Here is a 15294-nt window from a genome sequence, read left to right as displayed (position 1 = left end):
CTGCCTGCATTTTTACTGTTCTTATTGCCTGGAAACTGAGAAACGTCCATGGCGTCCAAAAAGCGTCCCTTTAGGTCAAAAGCGGTTTTAGACCAGCTAGAGAACAGCAATAGTAAATCAGAATCACTTGCAGAATTGAGTGATAATGATTTGTGGGGAAATTCGTCATCAGACACTGAAAACGATTTTGCGACTGCTCAGTGATGTGAGAACCTGGCACTATATTTCAAATTTCAGTGTTTTTGGTTTGATTATATTATTGAATTAAATGTATTATTATTATATTATTATTTTTTATGATTATTTATTAAATTATAATTTATGATTTCGTGTTTCAAGTTTTATTCTACCTGGGATGTTTACTAGACTCTTGTTCGGACAGATTTCAGTGAGTTATTCCTAAGAATTACAGGCCTACAATATAAAACGCCAAATTTCCATGCAAAATAATGGTACCGCTTTCAGCACCAAAAATCTGAAATAATCATACCGCCAGGGAGGTTAAATTGATTTTCCATTTTTCAGAGAAAGTTTAAAACATTTTGTGAGGGACTTATGTCAACTGGCATGGGTGACCTCCCCATTTACACCCATTGATCAACTGTTGGGGCAATCATAGTGATTATACAGCTTAGGTTTGTGATTTAGAATTGCTTATAAACACTAGAATTAAACAGTTCAGTAAAAAAAAGAGTAGTTAGTAGTTAGTCTGGTTGAAAAAAAGACACAAATCCATCTAGTTCAACACACACACACGTGCAGAAAACCTCAATACACACATTCCTATACCCACAGTTGATGAAGAGGAAAGCACAAGAAACCCAATAAAGTATGATGCAATTTGCTCAGGCAGGGGAAAAATGCCTTTCTGATCCCTCAAGAGGCAATCAGATATTCCCTGGATCAACTTTACCTATAAATATTAGTATCCAGTTATATAATAAAATCAGAAATGGTGTCGTGCTCCACTACCAATTGCAAAAATGTGAATAAATAAATAACAGTATAGCTTTGAAAGTATGCATAACGATATCTCTGTAATTATATTACTGCTGCAAACATGTCCTTATTAAATCTGTGACCTTGACACTTCTTCCAGTGCTGTGATGCAAAATAATAACTGTGCAGTTCACCAATCATAAAAAATGTTATGCACCTTGACCGGTTGTGCTCTCACCTGGTGTATATGACCAGACCGTTAGGTGAGGTCATAAAAGGCTTGTGTCCCTTTAATAGGGCTTTGTGGTGAATGGATGGGATGATCCCTCTTTCCCTGGGATGGATGGAGTGTTCCCTCTTTCCAGCAGGGGGTCTCCTCGCTTCCTTATGGATTTTCTTGGAGCTGGATAGATGAATGGGAATATCCCTCTTCCCACTAGGGGGTCTCCTTGCTTCCTTAGGGATTTTTTAAAAACAATCAACTGACCTGGCGATAACCAGCTCTTGAGGGAGTCTATTCCACATTTTCACAGCTCTTACTGTGAAGAAGCTTTTTGCTTTGCACAGTGAGATTGGGGCATTTTTTAAAAATCTTATTTATTTATTTTACACTGTTTAATTTGTTATTGAACTTTATTGGCATCAAAAGTGACAAAATCCTGGCCACTTCCAGATTCTGACATCACAGAGGGAGAGAAACAATGAAAATTCTTCTCACTTTGTCAAGGGCTTCTGATGCGACAGGTTGCATCAGTACCAAGCTCCATGGTGGGAAAGCCTGGTAAAGGCAGTGGCGGGAGGGAGGGGACCCCCTTCCGATGCCTGTTTTAACTTCTAAGGCATCCAAGTACTGGTTGGCATACCAGCCCTCACTATTTACACAGAACAGGACACAAACTGGTAAACCTTATAAATAGGCCTTTTAGATCTGATTTAACAATTAGTGAATGCAGGGAGACCTTGCTAGATAAAGCCATCTGAACAATCAAATTTTACATACGTAGATGATGTTAAGTACAAGTAAGTAAACATATTGTTGTTTTCTACAGAAGTACAATATATTCATAACAATTCACTGTTTATTTTTTTTACAAATAGACACACATTTTTTCTTTTTCTGTTAGTATTGTTATTAGTATACTTAAAAGTGTTACTAAACCAACAACAGAAAAATCAGTCTGTATATGCAATAAAGCTTGTTATACTCACTGTGGGATCTAAGGGGTTAATGCTCCACATTGTGTAAAAATGTTGTTTGATCCTGTCTTCTCTGATCCTCCACTTCTTCTCCTATCCATAATCCATCTGCTGAGCGAACAGAGCCTTGGGAGCAAGCTGCCCATGTTCAGTTTGGTGCACATTGCTAGAGAGTTTTTTTTTTCTTGGGAGAGTGCATGTAATCAGCGCTGTCTAGACAGAGGTTCAGGAGTTATGCAGCCTCATAGGGCAATCAGGGGAGAATGAAAACTCCACCTACAAGCTTTAGCCAGTGCTCTGCTGGACACTAATAGAAGTTACAATACTTCTATATACTGCTGATGAGAAAAGGTATTTAGCAGTTTATATTTACTAAAATAATTGCATTTGTATTCTGTGGGAGACCAAATAGAGTGAATTTAGGGTCTTGGGTTTAGTAACACTTAAAGAGGGAAAACCTGTATTCTGACAATAGCAGCTAACACTAGTGACAGTATTGTTTTCACATTAGTTACAGCAGGGCTTAAAATTTCCTGAGCTACTAGCCAGGTCTTAGAGTTACTCGCCACCAACAAACACACACAAACAGACACACCTGTACACACACACAGACATGTACATACACACACACAAACACACACACACACGCAGAAACATGTACACACACGCACAGAGACACATGTACACATACACACATACAAACACATGTATACACACACAGGCACGTACAGACATGCATGCACACAGATACATGTACATACACAGAAATACACACGCACAGACACATGTACATACACACACAGACACATGTACATACATACACACAAACACACCCACACACATGTACATGCACACACACACACACACACACACAGACACATGTACACACACACAGACACATGTACACACACATACATGTACATACATGCAGACACATGTACAATTGCACATGCATACACAGACACACACCACCACTTATCCAGGCCTGAATATTAGCAGTCCTTTACTAGCAATCTCTCTAAACTGCTAAAATGTATAATCTTGGAGAAAACTTGGCAAAGTACCACAATTTTCTCCTACTCCCCTTGTGACGATCGCGCGTCAGACCCCTGACCTTCTCACCAAACTCGTGACCGAAGGACTAGCCAACATGAAACCACAATGTCACGTGCATAACAATGCCACACCCAGCTGCAGCCTCCACACCAATTTTTCAGCTAATTGGACCACAATCAACGTACCTGCAGCCTGGGAGCGTTAGTTACTGGGTCAGGTTAATTACGCAATTAACCCTTCACACTGCCACCACCTCCTTTTTGTACAGAGAAAGAGGAAACTCAGCAATACACTAGGATGATTGGTTAATCATCGGTATACCGCTATCTCCACAGACCGGTTATACAGAGGGTTAAACACTCATAGTAGCGCTCTTCAACGGCAGGGATTCGTAAGTTACATTAAAGAGCTATAGAAACAGTTCAACACTTTCAGAAAGTAAGATTTATTACTAAAAGGTCAAAAGGGAGCAGTAGAAATATTTACAGAAAAAAAGATGTAACCAATATATATATATATATATATATATATATATATATATATATATATATACAGAGCACAACAGCACAGAAAACAGATAACAGAAAGAAGTTTAGGTAAATAAGTACTTGCCGAAAGATGCCTGGGGTTAAACAGTTTCAAGTCTGATGAGCTCAAAAGGGATTTCTGGTCTCACACTTAGTTTCGTTGTTACAGCGTGATTCTCCTTTCTCACTGTCTGCTAGATGTTAAAAAGCAGACGATTCTCACTTCTCTCTCTACGCACAAAACATAACAGCCTCTTTTCTACCCCAAATCAACTGGTATCTTCTTACAACAGCAAGCCAATTGCCTTATTTGGGAAAAGGATTGCATAGACAGCCCCTTAGCAATGTACACTGAACGCATTCCTGAGGGAGGGGGAATGAGGGGATACATAAAGAATCTTAACACAGTGAGGGCCGTGCCTGCCTCTGGTATGCACGATTGCTACACCTCCCCCCTCAGGTTGTTGCATAGGTGTTTAAAAGAAATACCAAAATGCAGAAGTTTGGAGCAAAATGGAGAACCGCACATCTCCCTGTGTGCATGATTGTTACACCCCTGAAGTAGACATTGTCATTATCAGAGTTTCATTCTTGTCCAATTGATGGTTCAATCAACCATCAATCATTCTACTCATTGGTAACCTCATGCACTCTTTCTTTGAAACATTATATATAGGAATGTCTGGATTTAACTGCTGCAAAACAACATATTGCTGTCTTTTACATTTAGGTAGTAGCTTCCCAGCTAGTAGAGCCTATTTATTTCTCGCCAGCACGTTATTGCTAATAATAATGTCAATAGTTTAATACCTTTGTTTACCATTTTATTCTCAACCCTTACCATATCTCATGTCACTATGTCTGCCTGGACTGGTTCAATTACTTCAAGTGTTCTACCACCCATTGTTTGGTTGTCCTCTCTGGAATATCCTCAGGTGATTCATCAAAAGTGAAACAAAGAATCATCCATGTCTTCCAAAAAGTAATAAAGGTCTGCTTAGTAGTTGTATGTATTATATTTTTATTCATCCAGATCATATCCCCAGTGAAGTCAGGGCATTAGTGATGGGCCGAAGTTCACCACTGTGTTCGGTTCGCAGTCAAACGTTCCAACCTAATGAAGACTCAACTCAAATGCAAGTCTATGGAATTCAAACTTGTAAATTCAAAAGTGCCCATTTTGAAGGCTTATATGCAAGTTATTGGCCATAAAAGGGGTATGGCGACTCGAGTACTGCCCTGAAGGAAATCAGTGAAAAAATTATTTTCAAAAAGTACCATTTTTAAAGGGACAGTCATTTTTCATTACTTAAAGTAAAAAAAAAAAAAAATTCCCCACAATGTTTCTTTTTTTAATGTATTTTTTGTTTCATTTTTATTTGTTTTTTAAAAATATTTTTTATAATTATTATTATTATTATTATTATTAATAATATATTTTTTTTTCGGGGAGAGTATTCTCCCCTCTGTCTTCGACATTGTCCAGCAACACACTGCACAAGGCTGCTGTGTAAGCAGCCTTATATAGTGTGGGGTGTGGACCTAGCCATGATTGGCCAAAGTCAGAGTGCATTGTGCATCACAGTGCACTGTGCTGTGATTGGCCACAGCATTGCACCTTACCTTTCTTGTTTCATCTCACTTGCAGACTATATTAATCCCAACAATGTGCATACAAATCTTTTATTCATGCCATTTGTTTGAGGGTGACAGGGTGTAGTATGGATCTATTGAAAGCCACACAGATGGCAAGAATCCTCAATGAACTGTGATTCAAAATTAAATTCCTGATCTGAGAGGTCTTTTGAGACATCCATAGAGATAGATGACATGAGACCATAAATATGAGCATTGTTCTTTCCTTTGGTTCTTTGTAGACAGAGCTATGGTAAATTCAGAAAAATGGTCAACAACTACCAGTATATACTTATGCTCACATGGAGCATCCTGTATGCTCAAAAAGTTCACTAATTCAAATGGCTTTCTCAAATTAATTTTCAGAGGTATTGAATTCTGTTGTGGACATTTATGGATAACACAGTCTGGGCACTTCTGACAAATGTTTCCCTTAATAGACTCAGTCCATGGGTCCTGGTAAACTACCATCATTGTGCAGCTAACTTAAAGTCAGTGTATGCCGCTATAAAGATCCTAGTGAGAAACAACACTACCTTGTTTGTGTACAGACTGACCGCTCAGAAATTTTGTTAGAGTTGAGGCTATTTTAGCAAGCTCTTTCACAATTTGTCTTGGATGGTCTATGGAACCGGTCAATTTTCTTTCACTTGTACCCTGTCAAAGTTAGGTGTCACTTCTTGCGCACTGACCACATGGACCAAATAAGTAATCTGTCCTTGTCAAGATCAACACTTTAAGAAGGAAGAAATCTATTGTGACAGCAGAAACTAACATTAGTGACACTAACGTTCCCACATGAATCAATGTTTAACACATAAAGGGGACAAAACAGGTTATCCTAGTACAACTATGAGATTAATTACTTCAATATGAAACAGTTTTAATCACAATATCAACTTCCCTCAGTTCTGACTAAGGCCCCTTTCACATGGGCAGATTCAGCCTGCTCAGTGGGAGATCTGTCCACTGATCTCTGAGCAGGCGAATGACAGGTTCATGTTCACTCTGCATAAGCAGCCTGTTTTTCTCTATGGGTGATCAGATGTAAACAGGCTGCCTGTCCATTTACATCTGACTGTCATCCAATCCGCTAGATGGATGGGGAACGGATCCTCCACCCGTTTGTTTTTAGCATATCAGATAAGGTTGGATGCCGACGGGTGTAAACGGAAACATGTCTGTTTACATCTGCCTTTCCATAGAGGGCAATGGATGGTTTGATTTGCTCCTCCTGAAAAACAGACAGGAGGACCTGATCGGTTTGTCAGTGTGAAAGGGGTCTAATATGGATCACTTATTTTCAGAGGTCTTTTCCTTGGTTATCTCTCTTTAGAGATATTGGTTTTATTGTACTCAAATATTTTACTTATCACATGGTTTAGGGAATTACAAACTATAATATTCTGTTATTTCAGGATGGATGAGCTGTTCCCTTAACATCAGCTTGTTGATATTACTTGACAGATAATTTGTTCTATTTTCACTGGCTGATGGGTGGAGTTTCTGTTTTTTCTATCTATCACTACATTGCTACACAACATCTGCTGTTTAAAGGATCAGGAACACTAATATATATATATATATATATATGCATATAATATTCTTAATAACAGATATTTTTTAACACAGCCAAACCTATTCCTCTTCATATTGTATTTGGATGTTTATGAGTTCAAAAATAAATTCTCTAAGTTGATGCCATGGAATAGAAGTGGTTATCTTTCAAGGTCAGTTTTGGGATTGCTAGTGCTTGATCTAAACTAATGCAGAAATCTTTATTTAGCAATCATGCATCTTCAGCAAAGCTCTTGAGGGTGAGGAGGTTAATTCAATCAGAAACCCCATCTTAATATGTTTGCATCCTGAATGGCCTTTTGCAAAATGTAGTAATAAAATGCTGAAATAAAACATTTCAAAGTAGGGTTGTTTAATTTAGTTTGATCAAATCTGGCACACTATTAAAAGGTCATTAAATAGCAGACATTTAAAAAACAGCACTTAAACATTTCAGTATTAGATATTTAGTGTAATCCAATTATTTAAAAGCTATTAGTTTAAATTCTGTTCCCATAAGAGATGGTTGGTCTTTGTTTGGTATTTCACATCTGCATGACTTTTCTATTAAATAGATATAAACTTCTCTTCTTGGTTTAGTAGTTTTACAGGTACATGCTTAGATGATATTCTTTTTGTTATTCTATAAGAAAGACTTTTTAAAACTTCAAAATGATACATTAAAATACTATACCAAGTAAAGTAGCATAGGATGCTTTGTGGACTTTGCTTAAAAGGGAATGTAAAGTATTTTAGCACATACTGTAACTACTTTATGATTTATTATGATTGAAAAAAAATGTTTATGCTTTCTTTTAAGTCGAGTAATTTGACATTTTACTTATATTTACAGCTGTGCTCAAACGTTTGCATACTCTGGCAGAAATTGTGGCATTGATATTGAAAATATGACTGAGCATGCCAAAAAACTGTGTTTTATTAAAGGATAGTAATCATATGAATTGCTGCGGCGAATTGAGCCAGAAGTGGGAGCGTGTACCTGTCAAAAACAGGTATCTGCTCCCCCCAAAAGATGCCAAATATGGCAGTGGAGGAGGGGGGGAAGGTAAATAAGCAAAGCTTCCATTTTTGAGTGGAACTCCATTTTAAAGTTATATACAGTTTTCTTCATCACAGTTATATATTAATATCTATATCTGGATTTAAATTTTTCCTAGCGCTGCACTAATATCATATTAATATATTTTATGTGTGGAATTAAACTTTAATTGGCATTTTAACCCATGTGTGTCACCTTGTGTGTCTGTGCCAAGGCCAAACATTCCAGGGTATGTAAACTTTTGATCATGGCCATTTGGGTGATTCCTTTATCATTATGACTTAAAAAAACTACTAGGTGACAATACATGGTTTATACAGTTTATACAGTTATTGTACATACTTACAGAAGGGTATAGAAAACAGGACTTATTGAGTGCATGCATAAGGGTGTATGTGTGTGTATACATCACTGTTCCTTCTGTACATATTTTTCATCTTTCATCGTTTCCTATCACTACAAATGGAGGTCATTCCTGCTGCTTCTTCTGATATTCCCCCAATAATAATCAGATCACTAATCATTAGGGAGACAGCTCTGACATAAGGAAGCAAAGCCCTGCTTCTCCACCTGTGGAACAACTCATGGAAAGTTAGTAATAGGAAAAAAAGAGCAGCTACAGGGAGACCACAGGCTTATTGGTAAACACTGCTTTGCCTCTGTCTGCCCTTTTTGGGCACAACTGACACACGTCAGATCCTCTTTAAAAAATGGAAAAATAGTTATTTTTCACTGTGTGTGTAAATTACTATTTTTCTATACATAGGGGAGGATTTACTAAAATTATGCACACTAAATCTGGTGCAACTATGCATAGTACCCAATCAGCTTCTAACTTAAGCTGGTTCATTTAATCTTTGACAATGAAACCTGAAAGCTGATTGATTACTATGCACAGCTGCGCCAGATTCTGAGTGCATCAGTTTCAGTAAATCTCCCCTAGAATATTTACCCTATTTTTCATCTTTTCTTTCTTTAAATCCATAAAGATATATATTTTCCATAACCTTTTATTCCTGTAAATGCTTATTCCTTGAATTTTAATTAACCTACCAGCATGTTTTGGATGACAACCAAAATCCTATTCCATCACAGGAAAAATAATTCACAAGGATTCCAGGTGAAATCTGAGCATAAAACCGAGAGCTGCAAAGCAAAACTACTGACTTAGGCAGCATTTGAATTTCTCTATGAGGCTCTTGATGCATGCATGTCTAACTGAAGAAACCTACAGCATAACATATAAGTAATGTCTCCAAGTTTGCAGGAAAAGTGCAGATCATTTTGGATCCCTCAAAGATAACAGGATATCTGCCTTCAGTTCAGCTCTTGTAACAACCAGATGACTGAACATTTTTTTATTGTTCATGATTGAAGATGAGTGAATTCACAGTCATTTGCCATGATATATTTGGTGGTTTGTACCAGGGGTCCTTAACCACCAGGCCACGCACCAGTGCCAGTCCGTGTCCTGTTTGAGGCCACACTGAAGGAGGTGAGTGGCAGGTGAGCAGAGACCACACTTGATTGCATCACCACCTGCATCACTGCCAACATCACCACCTGCATCACTGCTCACATCACCATCTGCATCACCACTGTTGGGCCCACCTCCATTAGATTCTCAATCTCATAGGAGTGGAACTCTGTTCAACTGCACATGTCCTCGTTTTCCTCACTCCTTAACTTGTACTGCCGGATTCCTTGCTGCAGCCATAGTGCTGGGGAGAGGCTACAAGACAGGTTTTACTTTCATTAGTAAGATCTTTCATTGCAGAAAGATAACCCTTACAATTTGACATCTGGTGGCAGGCTACAGTGAAAATCTGCATCTGATGGCTGCAGTGACAGGCTATAAGTTGTAATGTACAGCGCTGAGCAAACTATTGGCGCTTTATAAATACTGTATAATAATAATAATAATAATGACAAGCTGCATCTAGTGGCTGCAGTGACAGGCTATAGTGACAAGCTGCATCTGGTGGCAGGCTACTGTGACAAGCTGCATCTGGTGGCTGCAGTGACAGGCTATAGTGACAAGCTGCATCTGGTGGCTGCAGTGACAGGCTATAGTGACAAGCTTCATCTGGTGGCTGCAGTGACTGGCTATAGTGACAAGCTGCATCTGGTGGCTGCAGTGACAGGCTACAGTGGCACGCTGCATCTGGTGGCAGGTTACAGTGACAAGCTGCATCTGGTGGCAGGCACCATATCACTGTCTAGTTGAAGGACAAAAAGCTGAGTGCACCCATATCATAGTGTAATAATATAAATAATGTTCTTGCTCACCATAACAACACTGGTGTCGGGATGACAGTAGAACTAACACCACCCCACAACCTCCCTGGTCTATGGCAAAAGTTTCTTCTACAAAACTGGTCCACGGTGCCAAAAATTATTATAAATCAACTATGGCAATTGCTAATCACCAATAACAGTAACTGGGATCAATAAGATAAACTGAGTGTATAAGTGCAAACAATATAATCAAAACAATCCAAAAAATGCACATACAGTAATACCTTGGTTTACGAATTTAATTCATTCTGCAGGACTTTTCGTATAGAGAAAAATTTGTAAACCGAAACAACACTTCCCATAGGAATGCATTGAAAACCAATTAATCTGTTCCGGAGGTCACAAAAAAGTAAATGCTACTAAAATACCTCATGACAGCTGAATGTATAAGAATTTTTGGCAAATAAAAAAATTATTGAAAAATTGCCATGGGGTTCCCCATCCCATTCATACCAAGCCCTTTGGGTATGGTATGGATTTTGAGGGGAACTCAAAGCTCGGCAGGTCAGGAAAGGGGCAGGGGGAGCACGCGCCCCCCCTCCTGAACCATACCAGGCCACATGCCTTCAACATGGGGGGGGTGCCTTGGGGCAGGAGGGCTCCCCCCGCAAAGCACCTTGTCCCCATGTTGATGCGGACAAGGGCCTCTTCCCCACAACCACTGGTTGTGGAGATCTGTGGGCAGGGGGCTTATCGGAAACTGGAAACCCCCTTTAACAAGGGGGACCCCAGATCCCGCCCCCCCCATGGGAATGAGTATGGGGTATATAGTACCACTACTCATTCACAAAAAACAAAAAGTGTAGTGTGAAAAAAGACAGGACATGGTCTTTGACAAGTCCTTTCTTAAAAGAAAAAACTAAAAGAATATCCCCCGCACTAGATCCAACATGAGTTACGATGCCTGCTGTCACCGCCGCTGCCACAAAAAAAAGTCCATTAAATGTAATGAAAAGTGCTTGTATCCACTGTTCCCACTGCCTAGTGATCCACCACCAAAAGTTAGAAACACTCCCCACTCACCAGAAGCTATTGACCTTCTTGTTATACAACAAGCAAAGTCATATAACGATTTGTGGTCACCCCAGAGGATCCTCTCGTACCATAAAACCTTAGGGTTTAATAGTAAAAATATTTTACATGGAAAAACTCCTTCCATGAATGGATGAATACTGATACCTATCATGAGGTGGTAATAATAATTTCTATCCACAAGATGGTGCTAGATGAAATTTAATATCAATAATGAGAGGTTGGCCCTTTTATCAAATTAAAAAAAAAATCAATTACATTTTTTAATTTATTAGTTTTGGAATTTAAAATTACTATTGTTGTATCCCAGACTCCGGTCCTTGATTGTTTTTTTTTTCCTTCAGGCAAATATGTATATTGGGAGTGGTTTCTTTATTACACAGTATATAGACTAGAGATGTGCATCGTGCAGGGGCGGACTGACCATTCGAGCACTCGGGCACTGCCCAAGGGCCCGGGGTCAGTAGGGAGCTCCGTGAAATGCCACTGGTACCTTTTATAGGCTTTTTTGGGTGTGCTTTGAGTGTGGGCAAGGACACAGGGGCCCCATTATCCCCTATTGCTCGGGGGCCCCATGAGTTGTCAGTGCGCCCCTGACACCGTGTCTTCCTGTTTCTAAAGACGTCATGTTTTGGTGTCAAGTGGAACTTCCAGTGAGTTACTTCCGCTCCCATGTGAAAGGCACACCTAGCGGTCCATGGCTTCCATATGACTGGAAGATAGTTTGCATGTTTGCTCTATTACTTGAATCTATGCATGGAGTTTTTTATGTAAAATATTTTTACTATTAAACCCTTTGGTTTTATGGTATGAGAGGATCCTCTTTCTCTTTTTTTGGAGAGGAGATAATAATGGAGAGAGGTGCCGGTTAAGGAGGTCCTGTGGTGAACACAAATCACTATGACTTGTCTTGTTGTATAACAAGGAGGTCAATAGCTTCTGGTGAAGTGTTTCTATCTTTTGGTGGTTGATCACTCAGCAGTAGGAACAGTGGAAGTACGTATTTATGTTGATATTTATCTTTCACATAGGATCAGGGACTTTGCACTTATATGTGGATTTTTTGGATTGTTTCGATTATATGTTTTGCACTTATACACTCAGTTTATATTATAGATCACAATTACTGTTATTGGTGATTTACAAGTGCCATCATTGATTTATAATGACAATTGTGTCCTTTGTAATAGGAGGTGGCAACTGCTATCAAGATAGTGTTTTTATTGTTTATTGGTTGGCCTAGATGGTTACTTTAGATCATGGTGCCAGAAAGGTTGGGGACCGCTAGTTTTTAACATAAGAGTATCTACCATTTTCAGTTCTTTGTGACCTTGATAGGCTTTCACATGCCATACTATTTTTCAACTGTTAACCCTTTATGATAGCTGGCTGGGGTAATAAAAAAAACCCAAACATTAAACATATAGATAAATATAGTTACATAATTAGTTAGATTGAACTACTGTTTTCTGAGTTTAAAAAATTGCAGAAGTAAGTATTCACTTAATCTCTTAATATCTTTAATAAATTAGCCTCTATATATCTTTAATATGATGAAACGCTAAAACCAAAATCATTGGAAAATATCCAGAACAAAACTCCTTATGTAATTGTGTGAATCACCACTTCTAAATAAGGGTACTATCCATAAAGGTTACCCAGTCTGTATCATCACTAATCCTAATGGTAAGTTCCAGAAAATAAAGTGCAAAGTACTGTTACAGAGACTAAATTCATACATTTTCAAAACAATCCATAATCTGGGAATAATGCAATGTACAAAAACATATAGGGAATCTAAACATAAATACATGTAAAATGTTATATGCCTTAGAATAAATACAACTGGTATTGTAGCAACATGAAAATAAACCAAAGGAAATAAAACTCAATAGAACAAGAGTTGGACAAAATAGAGAGGGATTCATTTGAGAATCTTTAAGGGCATCAGGAAAGGAAAATTGGTAGATACAGTGGCAAAATAAGATACAGAATACTTAACTCTAGAATCCACGCAGTGTCTACAGCTGTAAGACAGAACCAGTGTACAGTATAGAAATACACTACTAGCTATCCATGTCATACAAAAGTTCATATATATATATATATTTTATTTATTTTTTTTTTAACTCATTTTTATTCAGTATATGCAAATAAATGTACATTCACAGAGAAATATTCTGTATATGCAAAAAAAAGGTGCATTCACAGAGAAATATTCTGAATATTTAAAAAATTTGTCAAGGAACAGACGGCATAATGTCAGCTAACATATAACCAAATTGTAAATAATACAATAGCTCGACCCTTAGAGAAAAATTATCATTGTTGTGCTCAACCAAGTTCCACCTGCGCTTATTAAACCGTGTGCTGTCCAATTATTAAATACGGTCATCATGATAATACACAAGTAAGGGAACTGTGGTGCAGAATCCACTATTAAGAAAAGGAGAGAGTCTGCAGTGTCCTGTGTAAATCTTCCCTGGGTGCCCTCTAGCTTCATATGTCAGCTTGTACAGAGGCAAGGTTAAGTTCATTAATTTTTTCACAAGCCTATATGCAGAAGTTCAGAGTAAAGCCAGTTGAGGGCTATTAATTTCATTTTGTATATATTTGGGAAATCAAAGCTATAATGGCTGTAATACTCAATCAAAAAGGTTTAACTCTATCACAGTACCACACCATATGCAGAAAGTCACCATTTTCTTTAGCACATTTATGGCATAGAGATGAGTCCCTCTTGCGCATATAAAATAAACGTTGTGGGGTAAAATATAGTCTATGTAATAACGTAATTGAACAAGCTTATCCCTGGCAGGGATCACTGTGGAAGGGTATGAATTAAACAGTTCCTGCCAGTTTTTGTCACACATGTCAGGAATATCTATTAACCAGCGTGTTTAAAGTTTAGATAAATGAGGGGAAGGATTCATCAATATATTTAATTAAACTGTAACTTGAGTGTGTTTTGCTATGGGGCATTGGGGTAAGTTAACTTTTGATTCAATTAGTAGCATTTAGAAACATCAGTATCAGGGTCTAAGCAGGACGGCTGATAATGAATGGGATAATGAAGATATAGGCAATAGCTGTTTTTCTAATTATGTCATATACAGGCACACATATACTACTTAATAGCTTCAAAATGTAAAAAAAAGTTTTTATGGTATTCTCTTGCTGCCAATGCATTCCTGGGGAAACACAGTTCACTTAGTATTGTATGAATATGGCCTATCTGCCTAGTGTTAGCAAAATTGATTTTTGAAGCCTCAAGAATATTAAAACGTAGATGAAAGAACACCATGTGTTTCAACTTGAACTGGGTGATTCATAACTAACAGTTTCTTGGTATTTCATGGTGGTGGTGATGGCACAGCTGATTATTGATCTATTCATTCATTAGTGCCACGAGGGGTTGTTAGAATTGTTTGATTGCCCATTCTTGATTTATTTAAGAAAAGTCAATATTTTCAGTTTAATAATACTTTGTATATGTGTTAGGGTTTCAAATTATGTTTTCTGACAAAAAGGAAATTAATGTATGAATTAAGAATATTTTGGAAACAATTTACCAAACATTTAAAACAATTTAAATAAATTACAAATTCAAATGTTGCACTTTTTTTAGTGCAAGCAAGATTATATATTGAATTGGAAGTTATAAAAAAGAGCAGAAGTTTGCACCTATAGGTATGTGCAAATCAATATGTTCTATTCAGCTATGTATTCTGCTATTGTATATTATAGGGGAACATACAGTCTTTTCTGGGTGACGTGATTGATAATGGATTTACATTAAGGGACATTCAACAAAGAACTTTGTCAAATGTCTCTTTATTTACTTTGTTTCTTTTCTTTTTTTTGCAAGTGAGCATCCAAAAATACTATGTACCTCTGACTCGATCATGAGGGTATGGAGGTGGATATCTTATATTTAAGGGGCTTCCAGAATCTGATAAACCCATTCCCCCCCACCACAGATCTACATATACT

This window comes from Staurois parvus, unplaced genomic scaffold, assembly GCF_062004578.1.
Source record: "Staurois parvus isolate SC_StPar_1 unplaced genomic scaffold, SC_StPar_1.0 ptg000058l, whole genome shotgun sequence".
NCBI classification, from domain to species: Eukaryota; Metazoa; Chordata; class Amphibia; order Anura; family Ranidae; genus Staurois; species Staurois parvus.
This window is presented reverse-complemented; position numbering follows the sequence as displayed.